At 36.4% G+C, this 21,030-nt stretch overlaps 1 protein-coding gene across 5 annotated transcripts in view; it reads right to left on the reverse strand.

Annotated features, from left to right (window-relative positions):
• The window catches only part of LOC131071468 (filament-like plant protein 7), a 56,071-nt gene extending 36,489 nt beyond the window's left edge, over positions 1–19,582 (reverse strand). The window contains exons 1-4 of one of the 5 annotated variants that reach the window (XM_058007327.2): positions 18,995–19,581; positions 18,528–18,616; positions 18,367–18,414; positions 18,146–18,277 (exon numbers count right to left, since the gene is read on the reverse strand). The gene's annotated coding sequence lies outside the window, so the exon portion shown is untranslated. Of the gene's footprint in view, positions 1–18,122; positions 18,278–18,366; positions 18,415–18,527; positions 18,662–18,994 lie in introns of all 5 variants that reach the window. The other 4 variants (XM_058007323.2, XM_058007324.2, XM_058007326.2 and 1 more) reach the window with 4 other exon arrangements.
• Positions 19,583–21,030: the final 1,448 nt, after the last annotated feature.

Consider the following 21,030-nt stretch of genomic DNA (forward strand, 5'->3'; position numbering starts at 1 on the left):
GGATATTGTAAAAGATGAGGCACTTCCACCTACAGATTCGCAAGAGTTATCAACTCATTAAAAGAAAGAGGTAAAGGCCAAGCAGATGATCATAGATGCAATAAAGGATCATTTAATTCCTCATTTATTTGAAAAGAAAACAACCAAGGAGACGTTTGATGCTCTCCTTAGTCTTTAGCAGAGTGAAAAGATAAACAGGGAGATGATATTGCAGAATAAAATCAAGCCCATAGAGATGCCTAAATCAGATTCAATTACCAATTACCTAATGAAGGTCACACAACTTCCTGACCAACTTGCAACGCTTGGGGAGGTTTGAAAATGTAAAGCTAGTGAAGTTAGCATTAAGTGGTTTCTCATCTTCATAGCAACACTTGTATAGGGAATTTATGCCCAAGTTCTTTCAAAGATTATGGGATGACTCTATCCAAGAGGAAACTCGAATGGAGTCAAAAAGCCACCAAGAATAGTGGTGACAATAATTTAGCCCTTTTTGGATAGATGACGAAAACTAAAGTAAAAGGGCCTATTGTGACCTTTTCACACATCACCCCATTGCAAACGGGTACCCCCTCTTTCCTGCTTTCTGCGTTGGTTAGCTTAGGGTTTTGACAGCATAGTGGACAATTTTGACTTCCCATGCTTGAGTCTCGGATTTTTGATCATGCCTATTTGTCGTTTAGGGTTTTGAAGTTATAGGATCAAGTGCGTAAAAGTTGAGATTTTGAATGATCCTAATTTTGTCTAAGACCTTTTGAGCGTTAACATATTTTTGAATGTCCTCGTCGGTGATATCTAAGTGCCTAGGTGTTTTAGGACCTTTAGGAGTTATTTTCTCGCTCCTAGGAAATTATTCAAATTGATTATGCACTTCATCCCGATGGGTTTCCTTTTGTTTTGTTCAAATTTTGGTAAATTTACCCAAGTACCTGTGCGTTTTATTGAAAATTCTAAGTGTTCAAATGACTTTGAGTGGTTAAACTGTTAATTCCTGATGAAAATCCATGTTGTAAGGGTCAAAATGTCAAAATTCCTGATGGGAGGTGCTTTTCCCCCCACATTTCCGATGACCCATTATTTTTGCCCACTCAAAATCCTAATGGGAGGTGAATTTCCACTGGATTCCTGATGGACCTCTTTTTTCCCCCACTTAGAATCCAGACACGGGGCGATTTTCCACTAAAGAGGTAAAATTTGACCAAGTGTCGGGAAATCCTCCTAATGACCCACGTTTTTACACCAAGACTGTGGATGACTTTAATGCGAACAAAATTCATGTTCCTGATGATGATCGATTTTCCACCAAGGGCAGTAATGAACACATTTTGAGGATTTTAATGCGGATAATCATTCCAGACATGAGGCAAATTTATTTTGGATCCGGATGGCTATCCAGACATGGGTTGATTTTCCCCAAGAAGCATTTTTGTTAAAGTTTGATGAATTTTATTGGGATCTTTATCCCAATATGTGAAAATTTTCCCTGAAAATGTATTTTAATAAAAAAATTCATTGGGATTTGTATCCCAATAATGGGCAATTTTCCCTAGGAGGGCTTAAATGATTTAAATTTTGAAAAAATTTAATAAGTCAACCCCAGATTTAATTATTTTTGTGATTGCTAACGATTATTTAAAAATAAAAAATAATTAATAAATGATTTGCAATAAACATTAAATGATTTTTACCTTCTAGAAGCAAATCAATTTTCCCCAAGCAAGTATAAAGGGCAAAGTTTTATCCCACATTGCTTGTGTGGTAAAAACTTGAGGTGAAAACTAGTTTAAAAGAGGGAGACCAGCAATATTTTATTAATATATATGCCAAGTGTGATTGCTAAGTTGCTGGTTTGGGCGAATTTTTTTCAGCTAGGCAATTTTTGCTAAGTGTCTTCTTGACACCATTGGGGCTGAAGTTGATGTTTGATGATTATTTTCTGCATTTCCAGCCCTTGGCGATTTTTTTTGGACACCATTGGAGTGAGTTTGGGGTGCTACATTGCTGCCTTAGGTGATTTTTGGGGGTGGCGCCATTATTGAAGAAATGCAATTTTGATTGGGAGGTTGAATTCCTCCATATTTTGGTGATTTTCTTCCATCTTGGGTGGCTCCATTGCTGATAATTCGCTGTCATTGTCTTCAGACCTGCTTATTCACCATTGCTGGAAATTATTTCACCTCCATTATTGGCTGGAAGTTCAATTTTCAGACTCATATTTCTTTTCCCAGCCCATTTCCACCTTAGGCGATTTTGTCTAGGGGCTGTTTGGAGGAGTTGCAAGTGCATTTTCAGAGCTTTTTATCACTGTTGCAGGTCTGGGACACCAATGCTAGGGGCTGTCCTCAGAAAATTCCTCATTTCCAGCCCTCTCCCAACTTTCGCCATTTTACTTGGAGGACATTTATATGTCATTTTGTGACCATCTCCAGGGTTTCTTATCACTTTGCAAAGTGCTGGTAAGTCTGAAACACACATTTTTCAGACTTGTCTTCAGAAAACTTTCTCTTACCAACCATACATACATACCCGTAATTGATTGTTTTCACCATGGGAAGATTATTTTCATCAAATTTTTGCAATTCACGCGATTGCAACATGATCTAAGTGACTAATTTGTAGAGTTGCAAGTTGTCTTCAGACTTACTGACAGCCATTGTTGACCTAGGAAAGGTGTCTTCAGACAAATTTTTGAGTGAAAAACCTACTTTTCACACTTTTCCTAAATCATTTCCCAATCCGGTATACTCCTTTGCACTCTAATTTTGATAAATTTCTAAGTATAAGGAGGTGTCTTCAGACTTAGTTAAGTCTGAAAATTGACGATTTTAATGAAATTCATGAGGGTTTCATACCCTAATCTTGTCACATTTTGTTCTATTTTCAGAATTCGTTTAGGATATGGATAAAATTCTTGATTTCCATCTCTAAAATTGTCTAAATCATTTAGAAATCAGAACTTTTCCAATTCTGAAAATAGTTATCAAGAAGATTTTCCGAGGTTGCTAACTTCCAGCTTTGAACAGGTGCAATGTCGAAGTCTGGAATTAGCATCCGAATGGAAACCAGATTCCTTCTACTTATGCAAACATCATGAAGAGTGGTATCTACCAAGCTGCTGGATTTCCGCAGTCCATATAGTGCAGCGAGCTAATCCTAGAACGTGCAAGATGTTATGATCCCCGTTCCTGAATGATCAGGACTCCTAAGGGTGTCACCATTGCTTTCCTGGCTGAGGATGCGATTGCTGAGGTTTTCGGAATTCCATGTGGTGCAGATATAAAAAATTGGACAAAGGATGAATATGAAGAAAAATACAAGAAAAGGATGGATGCATGCAAAACTATAGTGAACAAGGAATAGATGATCGAGCCTAGGGCTCATCATTCCAAGGCTCCCAAGACACTCATGTGCACAGATTTGAAAGAGAAATATAGTGACTTGGCATTCCTACTGAACCGAGTGATGGGAATGTCACAAGGTGCACTATATCATGGATGGATTTTCTATTTTATCCAGGATTTGTCTAAGGGGAACATTGATCAATTGGTCAAAGATCATAACTGACAATATGGATTTTCAGCTGAGGAATGTGGAGAGATCTAAATCATTTGCCATGACTTCCTACCTCGTGTATATACTTGCACAATTTATTACTTACAAAGGATTGATATGCAGAGGTGAAGTCACGAATGGACAAGGGCAGCACAGAAGTTATGAATACTATCCACAATTGAACATGTATCAAATTGAAGATTATAAGAGAGTGAATGATGCATTCACCATGTACATCACATGGATGTTGTAGGGCGGAATTCACAAGAGGTTGTCCAAGGAGGCAACAAAGTTGATTGAGCAGTATGGATTATGGTACGTACAGTTTCCCACTTTCACATACCTAAGGATTCATGGATTTCAATCCGAACCTTACAGGCTTCCTAGGTATCCTATAGACAAAATGATATTACTTGAGGTGGTGAGACAGCTTCTGGAGTTTGATTCTATCCAGAAGGACAAACATAGAACGGGGATGACATTTCCTATTTCGGTAGGGAAGACGTTGGAGGTTTGTCATTCCGTCACTGCAGCTAACACAATGATTGAAGAACTTGCATTTTATCGCCTTGTGACATACAAGAGAAGAGAAAGGTTTGATCAACATCAAAAAGTTGGAAGGATCGGGGGAGATAAGTTCATACACAAGCTAGACGTAGAAGATTATTGGGCCAACCTAATGGACAGGCAAGCAATGAAAAGAAGAATGTGGTTCAAAATGTCTGTGGATTTCATGAGGAAGTGTGAACTTTTCCTCATTCCTAATCAAATATTGGATGACAAGGATCATACGCATCCACGGTATGAGAATGAAATGAAGAAGGTGATTCTATTGCCTAATTGGTCAAAACAAGTGACAGATTTGAGTGTATTGATGAGAGAAGTCTTGAGTTTCTCTCGAGGATGGGTGGACAGTCAGATGAACAAGTTAGTTGACATCAATGTTATCTTCACATATGAAAAGATGAAATAGGAGGAGTCCTCTTCTGAAGATGATCAAAGAACTATCAGCGACATAAGGATTTATGTGGATGAGGAAAGTCAAGCTCCCAAGCGAAGGAAAAACACACCAAGAGAAGTCAAGGCTAGAGGGAAGAAGATTGAGGAGGTTAAGAAGAAGAAGCAAAAGATAATCATTCCTTCACCTCCCCTTAGTGTCTCATCAATCAAGGAAATTGAAGTGCGAGATTAGAATAAGGAGGTTGAACAATGTTCCGACACGGTGATATTACCAGAGAGTGTTCAAGACTTGTATGCCACAACAACATCTGCTCCACCTAATGAAGATGATGATTAGTCGAGATCTCCTACTGTCCTTTTGGAGAGAAGTTTGGGGAAGAACGTATAAGATTTGACTAAGGATAATCCTAATGATAATGATGATGTTATCTCGACATTGAGAGAGCTTGATCGAGAGATGTGTCTCAATGATGGTATGGACATGGCCGCTATTCCTAATTCGCTGATGAGGAGTTTGGAGAAAAGTAAGAAACTGGTAGAGGCGCAACCAATTGACGACATTGATAACTACTTAGCCAGGAGCAACAAGGAAAAAGAACCAAAGAAGGCTGAGATTTTGTCACATATAGCTAGAGATGAGACAGGAATGCGGATTGCGCAGGTGGTTGTTCCTATTGGAGATGTGACGAAGGATGTTGCCACTCCCATAGATTTCCAGATTGCATCAGTTGCCCTTGGTCGTACTACAAAGGAGCAAGAATTCCAAGAAGTTGGTGATACTCTCAAGGCAATCGATGCAAGATTGGATAGGGAGATAGCAAAGAAAGAGGAATATAAGGAAGAAAATATCAGACTTAGAGAGTGCATTGCAGGGATAAGGCGTGAGAATCCCACCCTTATTTCCCCTATTGTAGTTGATCGTGGACTACATACAGATTATGAGGTAGCGAGAGATACACTCTCGGAATTGGAGAAATGGATTGAAGATACAAAGAGACGGGCCAATGATTTCCTTACTCATTTTGTCCAGGCTTTTGACAGGACAATGGCACTCATAATCAAGATACAGTATCTAGAGGGAGCTTGGGAGGAATTCCGACCCATTCAAGAGAGGACTATTCCATGCCTCCGAATTTTGAAGAGAATCCCTATGTCCACATTGATCAGGAAGAATATTGTGCATGATGGAGACAGATGTGATTTCCATGGCTGGTATTGTTCATTAGCCATGAAGAAATTTACTTATCAGCATGCACAAAAGAATCATACACAAATGGAAGGATCAATTCATGAGATCCAGTCGAAGATCTTTGACTCAATTAAGGAATTATTGGGGGTGGATGTCAGCGAGGCCAGTGGTTTACACTTAGCAAAATTGAGAGACAAGACGAAGTTCATGTACTTCAATCAGTTGGACTCTTTGAAGAAGAGTCAGATGGATGATTTAGTTCCTTTGTTGATCCATGTCCACAATTCACAGAAGCTTATGCCAGATTGGAAGAACACCTTGGATGCTTGCTCGGATGTGTTGGACGTGATTGATTTACAGCAGGATACCTTACCCAACATTTCCATGGAGGAATTATATTTTGTATTAGCTAGATTCTTGGAATATGCTATGAGAGAAATAGATGCAAACAGAATCTTCTAGAAGATTCCCTATTTGATGACTAGGTGTCTTTCTATTGGGCCATAAGTTGGTAGTCCAATTTTTTATGTGAACCCTAATTAGGGCAACTCTAGGGCTTTGTTGGCATGATCTTGGCCCTTGATTTTGATTGAATCTTGGCCATCCATTTTGTTTGAGACTCTATATAAGCCCCATTGCCTCTCATTTGTAAGAGAGATTTTTGAGAATTGTTGGTAGATGCTACAGATTTGAATATAAATCATTGTTTGAATTGATGGTGACTTTTGTTTTAGTGTTGTCCTGCATTCAAGGTTCTCAATTCCTCCAAATTAGATTAGAATTTGCTTTCAAGTTTGTTAGATTGAATAAAAGAATTTGTTGAATGTATTTGTGTGGAATCCATTTATCCATACCACTAGCCTCTTGCTAATTATAAGTGCGCCTTGCGTGGTCAACTAGAAATTTATGCAAGCTTAACTTTGATTATTAAATGTCCATTATTATGCATCAACTTGGATGGTATCAATGTTTGATGGTAGTAATTTGAATATCTTTGAGATACACCTTAGATGATTGCACTAAGCTTGTGTCAAAATTTGTTCGACTTGATGGTGAGACCTTGCCTAGTTTGATTCCACTGAATTTGTTCACTACTTCTTGCATTCTAGGCTTAGAATAAACTTCCTAACCCTATTCCTTTTGTCATTTTTTTAGAAAGTCTTGTTAGAATTGAGTTAAGAGCTTCATTGTTAAATCCTAAGTTATCAGCACACCTATTCCATATTCATGATAAGCAAAGTTGATTTGAATAATTGTGTAAGTTCCCAAGTGAAAACAGCAATTCACATCGACCATTGAGTTACACACTTGTCAAGACCTGACTGTAAAAACCTTGGAATCATTTTAGTTGATCTTACCCTTAGCATCTGAGGTGATTTTGTTCAAGAGAGGGTAAAGTACTTTGGCATTTTATTCTGATGCTTGCATGTGCATAAAACACACATCAATAGGGCCCAACAAGGCTCACAGCCAGGGAAGAACTTGAATAGAATCAAGTACTTCACTCGTCATAGATTCAATCATTATGCATCCAAGTGACCAAACAAGTAGGACAAAAGGAAGTAGCGACAAAAGGAAGTGGCAGTGTCTATAGAAATTCAAGTGAACAAGTTTGCTACCAAGTTTGAAGAGGAATTCACAATGGTAACTTATCTTTCTACTAACACAATTCTAAGGGATATTTGGTATGTGGACAATGGGGCATCTAGACATAAGACATCAACCTGACCGTATTTTAGCAATTTAAAAAACAATAATTCTAGAGTTCAAGTTGAGCTTAGTGACGATGCCAACTGTCTAGTAGCAAGAGTTGGTACAATTCCCTTTCAACTATAGTCAAGTAACTCTTTAGATTTTGATGTTTGTTTGTTCCTAGTCTTGGGAAGAATTTCTTTCAGTTTCAATTTTGGAAGATAAGGGCTATGCAACTGAATTCAAGAATCAACAAGTCCTTATTAGGATAAAAGAATCTAGCCTAGATACCACACAAGTAATAGGTGTTAGAGAAGGAAATCTATGTAGAATACGAGGTGAACTAGTTCTAGCTCTAGTTCATAACAATAATAACCCGAGCAAGTTATGGCACAAGAGGCTGGGGCATTTTCATCATAAAGTGTTGCTTATTCTAAGGGAGATAGTCACAAATCTTCCAAATTTCAGCATTGATCAACAAGGAGTATGGAGAGGATGCACACTTCGCAAGTATGCCAAGGCTGCCTTCGTAAGCAGTGACCATAAATCTAAGTAAACTCCAAAATTAGTGCATTCAAATGCTTGTGGACTGATGCCAATAGCATCAATTTTAGAAAGCATGTATTAATCCTTAATTGATGACCTCCCTCACAAGACTTGCATCTACTTCCTAAAGGCCAAAGATGAGGTCTTTACTAGGTTTCAAGAGTTCAAAAGTCTAATTGAAACTTAGACAAGAAAGAAGATCAAGGTCTTGAGATTCAACAATAGGGGCGAATATACCTCCAATAGGGGTCTTTAGTAGGTTTCAAGAGTTCAAAGCTCTAGTTGAAAATTAGACGAAGAAAGAAGATCGAGGTCTTGAAATTGGACAATAGGGGTGAGTATACCTCCAAGGAATTTTAGGATTTCTACAAGGAGGCAAAGATCAAGAGGGAGTTAAGTGTTTCATACAATCCACAAAAGAATGGTGTTGTAATGTGGAAAAATCAATCCATTATAGAGGTTGCTAAGGCCATGATTCATGACCAGGACATACAAATTCCCATGCATACGAGCAAGAACAAAGATGTTAATTAATTACAGTTCAGATCTGATCTGGGCGATCTTTATGTTCAAACGATCTGGTTATCTAACCCATATTGGATTTCCTCCACATAGCTCTGCATATTATATCCCTATAATCCCCCTCCTTCCTTCCTTTTTCCTTTTTCCTTAATCTCCCCCACGACTATCTTATATCTTACCAATGAAAGGGGTTGCATCTCTTCTTATCGACGAGACACACCTCCTTGTTCAGGACTCCTTAACACTATGAATCGCATCACTTTGTAGTAATTAATTAATTATTGGCAACTCCATTTAGGATTCAAATCGCACCCTCCTTACGTCATCATTGTGTGTCTTAATTTAATCACTTTTCTTTCCTATTCTTTCATACAACGATGAATGTAGAAAATGAGTTTCATGACGGCAATTGCCTCCATCGACATAATTGGTTCCCCAATGGTGATCGATTGCCTATTCATAATGGAAATAATCTGTAGGTTGTTAATCGGTAATCTATTGATATAGTTTGTAGCATCTTCCTTTATTGGATATCGATGAGGATTGATTGTTCTGTCTATTCAATAGTGATGGACCATCGCTATGTTCCGCTATGGTTATCTTTATGGGATCCTCAATTGCTACTCACCATCATCGTCAGTTATGTATGAAGCAGATTGATATTTATGTTGTGTATCAATCTTCTCCAATCTTTGAGATGCAGTAACGGATATGTAAATTATGTTTATAATATTAATTTATTTTTTCATTTGAATATCTCATGAATATTACTAGTAATAATAATATTTAATAAATAAATTTCTAATAATCATTCAATGGAAATTATTATAATAATTACTTTATTCAGGATATATACAACGACCAATGACGGGACATGGCATATAAGCACATAACACAACAATCTAAATCCAAAGCAAGTGTCTTCACAAGATTTTGGAGAAGACACCAAAGCAAGCATTCACTGGTATTACGCCAAAAGTGAGTCACTTTTGCATCTTTGGTTGTCCCATTTATGTTCATATACAAGAATTACCAATGTTTTTGTGGGTACAAGCACATAGCACAACAATCTACATCCAAAGCAAGTGTCTTCACAAGATTTTGGAAAAGACACCAAAGCAAGCATTCACTGGTATTACACCAAAAGTGAGTCACTTTTGCATCTTTGGTTGTCCAATTTATATTCATATACCTATAGGGAAGAGGACCAAATTGGAACCTTCAAGCAATAAGGGTTTGTTTGTAGGTTATAGTGATTCTTCCAAGGCCTACAAGGTCTATATTCCAAAGCAGAAGAAGGCAACAGTCAGTAGGGATGTGTAAATTTTGACGTAGACTAAACATCCAAGAAGTCCCATGAGCTCATTCCAATAACAAAGGATGAGGAGAAGGAAGCTCCAAAGATACAAATTGTTTCCAGTTGGAACAACAATCTTCAAAAGAGACTTTTGCCCCTTCTACTTCTATTTGGAGACCCTCAATGGTTCACAAAGTCATTGAGGGATGCTCAAGAGCATATTGATGTTCCTAGGAGCACATTCAGGGAGTGCTAGCCTCCAAAGAAGTTTCCAAACTTTATGGCACTGATGTCATAGATATAGATCTTTCCATCTTCCAAGAAGCAATAGGCAGATTTGGCAAGATGCTATCGTGGAGTACACATACATCATTAAAAATGTTGTATGGGACATAATGCCAAGACCAAAATGGAAATCAATTGTGAGTTCCAAGTGGCTCTATAGAATCAAGTATATGCTACAAATGGCAACATTGAGAAGTTCAAAGCAAGGTTTGTGACGAGAGGGTTCTCTCTAAACGAGGGAGTGGACTATGAGGAGATATTTACTCCAAGCACCAGGTACACTTCCATTAGGATAGTTGTCTTTAGTTCCATTTAAGGGATGGAGGATACATCAAATGGATGCTAAGATAGATTTTCTTAATGATATCATTAAGGAAGAAGTCATACAAAGTAGCCTTGGGGCTTTGAGGTGAATGGAAAGGAATCCCATGTTTATAGGCTTAAGAAAGCCTTGTATGGACTCAAACAACCATTGAGAACTTGGTATTCCAAGATAATTGAATATTTGTGAAGAATGAGCTTCACCTAAGTGAAGCAAATACTAATCTATATTATACAATTGTTGGGACTGATCTGCTTATTTTGGTGTTATATGTAAATGACTTGTTTAATTCAAGACCAAAGCAACTCAATGCAAGGTGCAAATGCAGATTTAGCTGTTGAATTTAAAAATGAAGAACATCGGCATGATGTATTACTTCTTTGGTCTAGAGGTTTGGCAAAAACCAAGGAAGACCTCCTTGGGCAGGGTAAGTATGCATTTGAGATCCAAAAGCAATTTCGGATGGAGGATTGCAAACCTATGGCCACACCTATGATCACTAATTCGGAAAAGCTTACAACTTCAAATTCAGAGTTGGTGGGTCCCATGTTGTACAGGCAGCTGATAAGTTCCTTAATGTATTTGGTCAACATTAGACCAAATACATATTTTGCAATTAACACCTTGAGTCAGTTCACGGTAGAACAACAACAGGAGAATTGATGACAGCAAAACATGTGCTCATATAATTGAGGGGCACAGTGAAGTATGGTTTGACATTTCTTGGAGATGGTGAAGTAATTGTTGCAAGGGTATACAAACTAAGATTAGGCGAGTAGTGCAGCAAATAGGAAGAGCAACTCAGAGTGTTGCTTCAGCTTAGGTTCAGCAATGATATCCTGCTTTAGCAAGAAGTGGACTTCTATGGCACTTAGCTCAATAGAGGTAGAATATATGGCAATCAATACTGCCAATTGTGAGGCCGTTTGGCTTCACAAGTTGCTTGCAAGATTGTTTGATCATGAATTGGATCCCACAAGCACTTGCTATGATAATCAAAGTTGTAACAAACTCTGAGAATCCAATGTTTCATGACAGCTCTAAGCACATAGAGATCAGAAATCATTTCATCTGTGACAGTATCCAAAAGGGAGCAGTTAAACCCCAGTATATTTCCATAAATCAACAGATAGATGATATTCTGACCAAGCCCTTGGCAAAAGAGAAGTTTGAAGCATTCAAAGACAAACTTGAATTGGTATAGAATTCCTTCCTCACAAGTTTTTACCTTGAATAGGAACATTTGGACAGATACATGTGAATGTGTCAGAAGTGGTTCGCGTTATTCTATTTTGTATTTCACTTTTTGTAAAAAAGTGAAAGAAAGTGAAAGTCTTTTATTTAGCTAATTAAGTTTAAGAAAGTGCAGATATAAATAATGATCTAGACTTGTCTTCCAACACATATCTTGCAAAAAGATTAAGAGCTTTTTGAAGATACGATTTTTGTTAAACAATATAAGGATAGGCACAAGATAGAAGAAATATATACAATGATTTCGTGCAACAGTTTGTAGAGGTTTCCTTGTAAGATTTTAAAAGGAATGAAATACTGATTTAAAAGTGTAATTATCTGTGTATTTGTTTTTTATGCTTTCGTAATTTGAAGTTTTACTTTCAACTGCTATGTGACTGATGCAATGTTAAAAGAATAATTCTGATTATCAAACATTAGGACTTCACTCACCTTGTTTGAAACTTTTCAATCCTAAGAGTCATATGCTATCTAACCTATTTTTTATAGGTAACATTATAATAGGCTATAATATGAGGTAGGTTTTATATATTATGATTTGAAATTCTAATACAAGGTTGGAATATAAGATTCCAAGTTCACTACATGTCCAACTTTCTCCAAATCATTTCACTTTAAATTGCAACAGAAAATATTCAATTTATGAGTCTAATCTTCTTTGTTGATCTAAGTCCTTTCTTGAAGCATGTGAAGACAATTTTGAAAGCTTTTGAGAATAAAGTATAATAAATAAGGATCCGTCATCATAGAATAATCTTGATATATATTATATTTAAATAAATATTTTGAGAAGAACTACTTTGTACTCGAGTCTTGAATAATTTTCTTTCTAGAAAGAAATTAAAACTTTGTTGTCTTTCAAGTGGATGCAGCTGTTGGAAAACTAATAATCGGCAGTAACAAATTTCATACTTAAGATGTCAACAAAGTTCAACTACTACTACTTCATCAGTAATGACAGCTCCATTTCTGTACTGAAGTTGATGTGTTAAATTTTCCTAATAGAGGAAATGCCCTTTGTGTTTTACATTGCAACTTCCAATCCTTCATGTTCTTTCTTAAAGACTTTTAATTTGCCTTGGCAAGTCTTTAATGTGATCATTTAATTTTACGGTCTCCTTGTCCCATCCCTCAATTTGGCTCTTAACAATGAAATTTCATATTTTAGGCTTTCCAGTTTCCACATATGAAGCTTTCTTAAATTAATTTTCTAAGAATGTCCCTTCAAATTGGGCAAAGTTAAAATTTCTATTATTTGAGAATCAAGTTGTGCTGCAGTTTCTTCACATCATCTTTAAATTAAAAAGATTTCCATACAATTTCTGATACATATGCCACCAAATTTCAGCACTTTCCTTCTCAAATAGTTCACATGAGCCATTATTTTTCTATGTTTTTGGCATCTTAAGAGCTTGTGTATTTTGTGTTCTTTTTTATCTCGCATGCTTCTTTGTATCTCAAGAGACACCTTTCTGTATCTCGGATCACATGTCTTTGTGTCTGAACCACATCGTTTCATTTCTCAGATTGCACCTTTTTTTGTATTTAGGTTGTACCTTTTCATATTTCACCTAAGCCCAAGATAAACGAGTTCATCTACACTCTGGTACCACTTATAATAGACAAAAGCTCTATTATGTGATATCAATATAGAATTTCAATGCAAGAATATATTATATAAAAAATGTAAGGTAACCCTATATAAGTTTGAATATAAGTTAAGTTATATTGTTGATTTTATGGTAGTGCAGGTTAACCACAGGCAAACATCAGATCTGTTGCCTTCCCAAACATAGACAATAAGCTCTTATCGTCACCCCCAAGCACACTACATGTCCTTCATGTTATTGAATTCATATCTATTGATGCAATCATGACCTTGCATATATATGAATCAATACCTCCTAATAGACCTCAAGTCAGCCATATACTTTTGCCGCCAAGGATAGGGTCAGACCTATATATTACAAGTTACATATGAGTCTCCCTTAGTTGCAAGTTACATTTAACTTAATCACAAGTTACACATAAGCGGTTCGCCCAAATAGGGTCTGCCCCAAATTAGACTCATACAATTGAGATATTCAAATGCCAAGGCCGACAGGACACTTGGCATTTTGTGCACTAGGTTGGCCCTAGAAGGGATCCGACCTAGCTACACAACAACATATATGAATTCTAATATGTAGTTCTAATATAAGGTAATCTGAGGTAGGAACTAGTTCAGTAGATAAACCTATCATTCTTTAATGTACTTAAAAAATCAAAAAAAAAGGTTATAATTTTCACCAAAAAAAACACAATAAACAAACACAGATGCGTTTGGTTTCTTTCTAGTTTATGTTAAAATTTAATACTCTGTATACAATATGCAGCATTCTGGTTTGATTTTGAAAATTTATCGATTCTCATTAAAGCACTTATGTCAAGATACAACATCAAATACTCAAAAAGAGCTAGACAAATAGCTTAAGTTCTTTAGGACTTCCAAATTAGTGGTTTGTCAATAACCACATTTTGTGCTTTTCTTTCATTGCCTAGAAAGTCAATGACTTAAATAACATGACTAGTACAGCGTGTTCAAATTTCTGAGGTAAGTAATGAGTATTACTCTAATTAGAACGATAATAGTGTAGACAGTAAATAAACTGGAATTGTTCCAAGAACAAATGTGAATCAGCTCAGAATGATAAAGTAATCTTCCTGAAAGCTTTTAGCCTCCTTGATTATCTCACCTCAAAGCGACATATTCGGTCATTGCCTACAGAGTGAAAGAGGCAGACCTAGACTTCGTTTTAGATGGTCATTAAGTGCACCCATGAAAAACTAAGTGATTTGAAGATTTTTTATGCCGTCCACTAGAGGGCAGAATTACAAAACCGTAGGGTTGAAGAGATCCACAAAATCAACAGATTTGAAGGAATATAAAAAGGAAACTAAATTTAGGCAAGAGATGTTGGTGCATTGCAAGATATTAGTGTATTACAATGAGAAGTGAAAGGTTACTTAAATATATGTACCAAAAAGCTTTCAGATGATGAAGCTTAAGTGATGCCCTCCTAGAAGACCTTGAAACAATTTCTTTTCCATAGGTTTAGTCATTCATTCAATAGAAGAGGATTTTTTATTAACGTCAGTCTTTAAAAACAAGACAGAAAATCAACCCCTTTCAAAACTGGAGGATGTCAGTTAAATGCCTATTATCACCAATATGTTAAAATGATTTTCAACTTCAACTATATATGTGCTTGCTAACCATTGAGTCGTCCTCATATCCAATGAATGGAGCTTTGCAATGGGTGACATGATGACCAGTAATGGTCATTCATCTTTATCATAGTAAACCACAGAAAACCACTTATCTCAATGAAAACAATTCTAGAAAGTCACCGATCTCAAAATTGACAAACCACAGAATGCAATTATTGTATTCAAAAGAGATCCATATATATATATTTACATAATCAACAACCAATGGATCATCCTTATACTTGTCATTGTGGTAAGCAAATGAGTAAAGTTGGGAAAATCAAAGTTCATAGGCTTGCTTCAGTAAATAGATTAAAAAAAGACTTACTTTATTGCATAGTAGCAAGGAGACACATTTCCAATCCCCTGGAATGTGTTTCAAGTGCTGATATGCATTTCTCATACTGCAGAAAGTACCAAAGGAGACACCTTGGCCACATATTCAGATGTCTTGAGTTTAAAAAACCCATATTGGAAGCATCTCGAAGTGTTCCTTTTTTCTTAAGCTCAATTAAAAAAAACAAAATAAACCCTCAATTCCTTGCAAAACACGCAAAACACATAACAAGCAGCAGAAATCTGAAAGGATAATGATATGCAATTTTTCAGGTGTCTTTCTTCTAGTAGAAGATTATAATGGCTTCAATTCAGATTCATTGCACCTCTTCTTGGACCTTAGTGGTGAATAGAGATAGGACTTGTGTTTGGACGAGAATCCCATGTCTTTTTTTTTTATCTCCTATGAGCTCATGAATGGTCGATATCTTCCTATAAATAAGTTGCCTCCCTCCCGTGAACACTCATTGAATTTAAGATTTAAATTTTTTTTAAAACTACATATAATCCTTATGGAAGATCTTTACAACTATTTGTTGCTTGACATTTAAAATTTTAATATTAGAAACTTTAGTCTTTAAGTCTAAAGCTACATAGAAACACGAATAGGATATTATTCATAACACCTATTCCAAATTTCAATTTTTATTATTTATAATTATATTTCACATTTTTTAAATTTTAATTTTAGCAAATTATGTATAAAAAATTTGGAATCTCCAAGCATCCATCTTCTATTTTTTTTTTAAAAAAGACATATCAATACCAATCTCTTGGAACTATTCTTTATTGTTATACTTTTTTAAAACAGATATATAATGATAGATGGTGTTGAGTGCTCTAAAAAGCATTGTTCCATGGGGATGCATCCCCCCAAAAAAAACCACATGTTTCCAAGGTAGCAAGATAGGGATGTCCCCAAGACATGGAAACATAGGGGAATGTACCACCATTGTCCCTCCACCACCACCACACACCCTTCATTGTTTCTAGATCGTTTCCTTTGATAGGGGACGTCTCTGAGATGTTCCATGCCGTTAAATGCCAGAAGGGGATGCTAAGACATCCCTGAGACACCCAGATCCTCAACCTTGGAAGGGACGAGCAAACGTTTCCCATAGCGGAAGAGAAAAATGCAATTTTTTTTAATAATGAAGATTTTTTAGGTTTTGGAGGCCTTATTTGTGCTTGTTGGTGAGGGTTCTGCCCCTCGACTTTTCCCTATATCATGACACAATCCCACGAGGGGCGCTGCCCCTTGATATTAACTATGAAATTGTTAATATCTCAGTTGTTATGAACACCTCACTGCACTTAAACCGAAAGCTTTTTGAGGAAAGATTACTGTCCTCCTGAATGTTCAAAATAATATGGCACACCAGTGAAGCATGTGGAATGGTGATTCTGAAAAACATTGTGACAAGTGCAAATCTATTCTTTCTGACTCTGTAATCTATGCAAAAGGTTTAACTGATTCCTATCATTGAGGCATAAATAATATGTATAATTATAAGCTGTATGCAATTTGCACAATCACACTACGACCTAGTGCAACTGGTAGCAAAGAGAGGATATATGTATTTACACCACATATATCTATATGTATTCAGAGAGGCAAATAGAGAAATTTTCTAATCACTAGGCTTGACCTCCACAGCTAAACGTATTGTACAGTGCCACCTTCTTTCTATTTTCAGCTTATGTCTTCAGATAATTTAATCACAAAAATGCAATGTAAGAAATGACAGTCACAAAAAAGACTACCATATAATACCATAAGGCAATCATTCTTTCACGACTTTATTAAATATAAATGTGATTTGTTTGTTTATCAAATACAGATGTAGTTTGTATTTTATCAAATAAAAATAGCAAAACCAGCCCTCGTGACCTAAAATAGCAGTCATAAAGCCTGAGACGTGAACACAATTTTACTACATGTTCCAACAGCCTTCAACCACTGAAGACATCACTTGAAACACGTCCATCCAAATGCAAGTAAATGAAACTTTGAATTTACATACTGGCAACTTAAACATGACTAAACAATAAAGAAGAGGTGAAAAGTTGGAATCATCTCCCAAATTAATGTTTTTAACAGGTGTACAAACAACTACACAATTCTTCTTATAGCTACATCATACTCTCAATCAACAGGAATAGATTACCACAAGCATCATGATGAAAGGCATTCGAACACTAATTTGTGCAGGGTAAACCCTTTTGCCTCGTATCCAGAGGTGACTGTTTGGCTTTTACTATTTTCGTCTGCCCCACATCTACAGCACTCTTAAAGCTACATCATACTTTCTCTCAATCAGCAGGAATAGATTACCAAAAGCAACATAACAAACGGCATCCAAACACCAGTTTGTGCAGGTCAAACCCTTTTGCCTCGTATACAGAGGTGGGAACGTTTGGCTTTTACTGTTTGCATTTGCACCAACATCTGCAGGATCACATGCCATGTTAGGGGTGCCCAACTGTGGTGTGAGCTCAGGTTGCTTTCCTAGCGGCCAATGTTTGAAGCCAAATGATTCTAAGAAGCATTAGCGAGCATTTGAAACCCAAACATTACTAGCTCAAAATCATCCATGCTAAAGTTAATAAACAAGGACTAAACAATAACGCGGCCTTGTCACAGTGTTTACTCAAATAACGGAGCAAAGCAATAAGCTAAATTATAAAAACTGAGGGGCACTAAACAGTAAACTCAAAGATTCCAGAAGCATACCATCAATCACAATAATGCATGTCTTGAAAATCTGAAACAGCTAAATAAATTGTTAACCACATAACAGAACTTGTGCTTAAGTTCATAGGGCACAAAAAAAATTTCACACATTGAAGGATTCAGATTTGTAGAGGAGATTCGATCATTTTATAATGCAAAAAAGAAATACAGCTAGGAGATTCACCTTGAATTCCATGCACTTCTCACCTGAATCAAAACAGACAACAGACTTCCCCGAGCCACACCAATAGCTCGTGAAGGCTGCGTCTTGACTTGTTCCTCTTTCCAGTTCTTCCGTTTACATGAATTACCGCTAAGACAGAGTTGGTATATCATAATCTGAGTGCAAAGTGAATTTTACTTGTATTAGTTTCCTCTGCTAGATAAGGTTAAATTTCAATGCCATGAAGACAAAATTGAAAGCTCGCCTCATTCTAGAAGCAGCGGGCAGGACCTTTCTGACGGTTGTACCATTGCTGACGTAAACAAACAAAAAGACAATGAGAATTACCTGCAGAAGAAAGAGAAAAAGACAGAAAAGACTTCCCTCCATCCACTGCCAAGTAAATCACGTGTTCAGATGGCATACCTTTTCAAAATAACAAATGTGCCGCACCAGGCTCCAGTATTTCTGTAGTTAAATGCCTTTGCTCTTGTAAATTATGGAACACTTCTGTGCTGCAAATAAAACACCCTTCAAATACAGCCGATCTAAAGGTGGATCTGACATCCAGAGTATTTATTTCAAAGGTTAGGTTCACGGGATTGTCGTTGATTCTACTGTACAAAATATTTTAAGAGCCCAAATAGGAGATTTTAGAGCAAAACAAACTCAATCTACTACTAAGTTGCGAAGCACACACGCTTGAAAAATAAATCTTATTCAGCTGTGAGCATTATCCAGATTAGAAAAAAGCAATATAACGTAAGAGATGAAGTAAAAGAGCAAGGGCTCAAAATACATAAGAGAAGAAATTCAAATGGATTACAAGACCCTAAAGTAAAGCTGGTTTACATAGAAAATCCCAACGCAGGAAAACTGACTCCATAAATTACCTGGAAAATTGACCGAGGCTAGAAATAAATTATAAATAATTACAGAAGATCCACGTCTTCCGGACGATTAAAATTCCAAAGCTACACATTGGATATAGCTGTAGCCGCCCTTGATTCGATTCTTTCTGCACTTTCTGTGGCTTTCTGGTTCCATTCTTTGACAATTAAAACACCCTGCGACTTTCTGCTTATACAATTTGAATAATTAGCTCAAATTACGCATTTAAAAGATTCAAGCTTTTAGCCCATGTCCGAAAAACGCTGGCAGGGAAGCCCGACATCCGGCAAAAGGGTCTGTCGATTCTATCATTTTTGTCCAAATTCGGGCTCCTTTAACCCCTTAAATTGGCGCCATTTTCCACGGGGCCAAAGCACATTTCAGCATAAAATGAATAAGCAACCACATCATTAGCATTTGGGAAGTACAGAGCCATTGAAACTCGGAATTTTATCGGGCATTCTCGTGTTTAATTGCCGGGGGATCTCTTGTACCAACTCCTTTTGGGTACCGGCAGTATTAAAATCTGGCTGAGACCTCTTAATTGTGCAATTAAATCGATCAGAGCGCCTGTCTTGCTTAATCGGAAAATGACAGACAGGCGTGCGAGTGGAGCCCATTATGAAATTTACTGTACCGCACCTCGCAGCTCACAATTTCGTGACCGTCCCTGTTGGGGTTTTTAAGTTTCCAGAAAAAAGATCTTGCACAAAGAAAATGTGACGGGATTTGGAACATAGTGAGAGAAAATTGATATCAGCTATTAATTTGGCACGCTTCCTTTATTTTTTTCTGTTTTTAAATTTGGTGCCTCCGTTTTGTTGTGGCGAAAAATCCACTTTAGTAGATACTCCACTTTTGCTTACTATTAAAGTCAGTTATCATTTTTACTTTCTTCTTTATCTATTTTAATGGAGAAACGTCTTTATATAGTTGTTTCAAGAATAAGATGGGACACTATTTTAAACCGCGACATTTATGGTCCAAGTTTTCTTTATTATATTTATGACTTCAAAAGAGGTAGGTGTACATATATAAGTTTCTTTTGTTATGTCATATAAGAGTACGAGTACGAGTCAATTTATATCTGTTAGGTTTTCGGTTATGAGTTAAGGATTAAGAATATTCATTTCGTCAAAGTCATCTAAGGCATGATCTTAGTCTCATTCTTTATATCATATCTCTAGGGTTTTGAACTTTGGTAGATGGTATAAGTAAGGAACATATTATAACTTTCGGGTTTGAACCTTGGTAGATGGTATAATCAAGGAACATACTATCACCCTCGGGTTTGAGCTTTGGTAGATGGTCTAATCAAGTAACATATTATCACCCTCGGGTTTGAGCCTTGTTAGATGGTCTAATCAAGTAACATATTATCACCCTCGGGTTTGAACCTTAATAGATGGCATAATCACAAAACATATTGTCACCCTCGAGTTTGAAGCTTAGTAGATGGTATAATCCATGAACATATTATCACCTCATTGAATGTGCTCAATCAATTGAGCTACAAACCTTTTGTAAAAGGTGTATATTTTGAATCAATAAAGCTTATAACAAGATTTATAGGCTCATTTATGACTTAATGGTAGGTAATATGTGGTGGCATTGATATTACTATATGGTTTAGGTAGGGAGGGAAAATTGTGTTTGTTTGGTATGACATTAAAAAAATTATGCAAGGATTTGATTTATTTGGTATTTTAAATGTGGAGATGATAATGATGATGACTAATTTATTACATAAAGAAGGGTTTTGTAGAGATTTATTTTCTTATAATGAAATGAGTTGTTTTAGTCAATAAGTCAAAGAGAGAGATTTTAGAGAATTTGTGCTCTCAACTATCAAGTTGAGGTCTTCACTCTTTCTCCTCCTTAAATTTTATTCCAATTGTCAATAATTAACTAGTAGCCTAAAAATAGTAAGTATATGTCATTAAATGCTCCTAACAAAACAATGACATTCTCCTTTAACAATTCCAATGACCTTCATTACTTCAACCAAAATAAAAGTATGAAGACCAACAAGTGGTTT

Source organism: Cryptomeria japonica, chromosome 6 (genome assembly GCF_030272615.1).
Source record: "Cryptomeria japonica chromosome 6, Sugi_1.0, whole genome shotgun sequence".
Taxonomy (NCBI): Eukaryota; Viridiplantae; Streptophyta; class Pinopsida; order Cupressales; family Cupressaceae; genus Cryptomeria; species Cryptomeria japonica.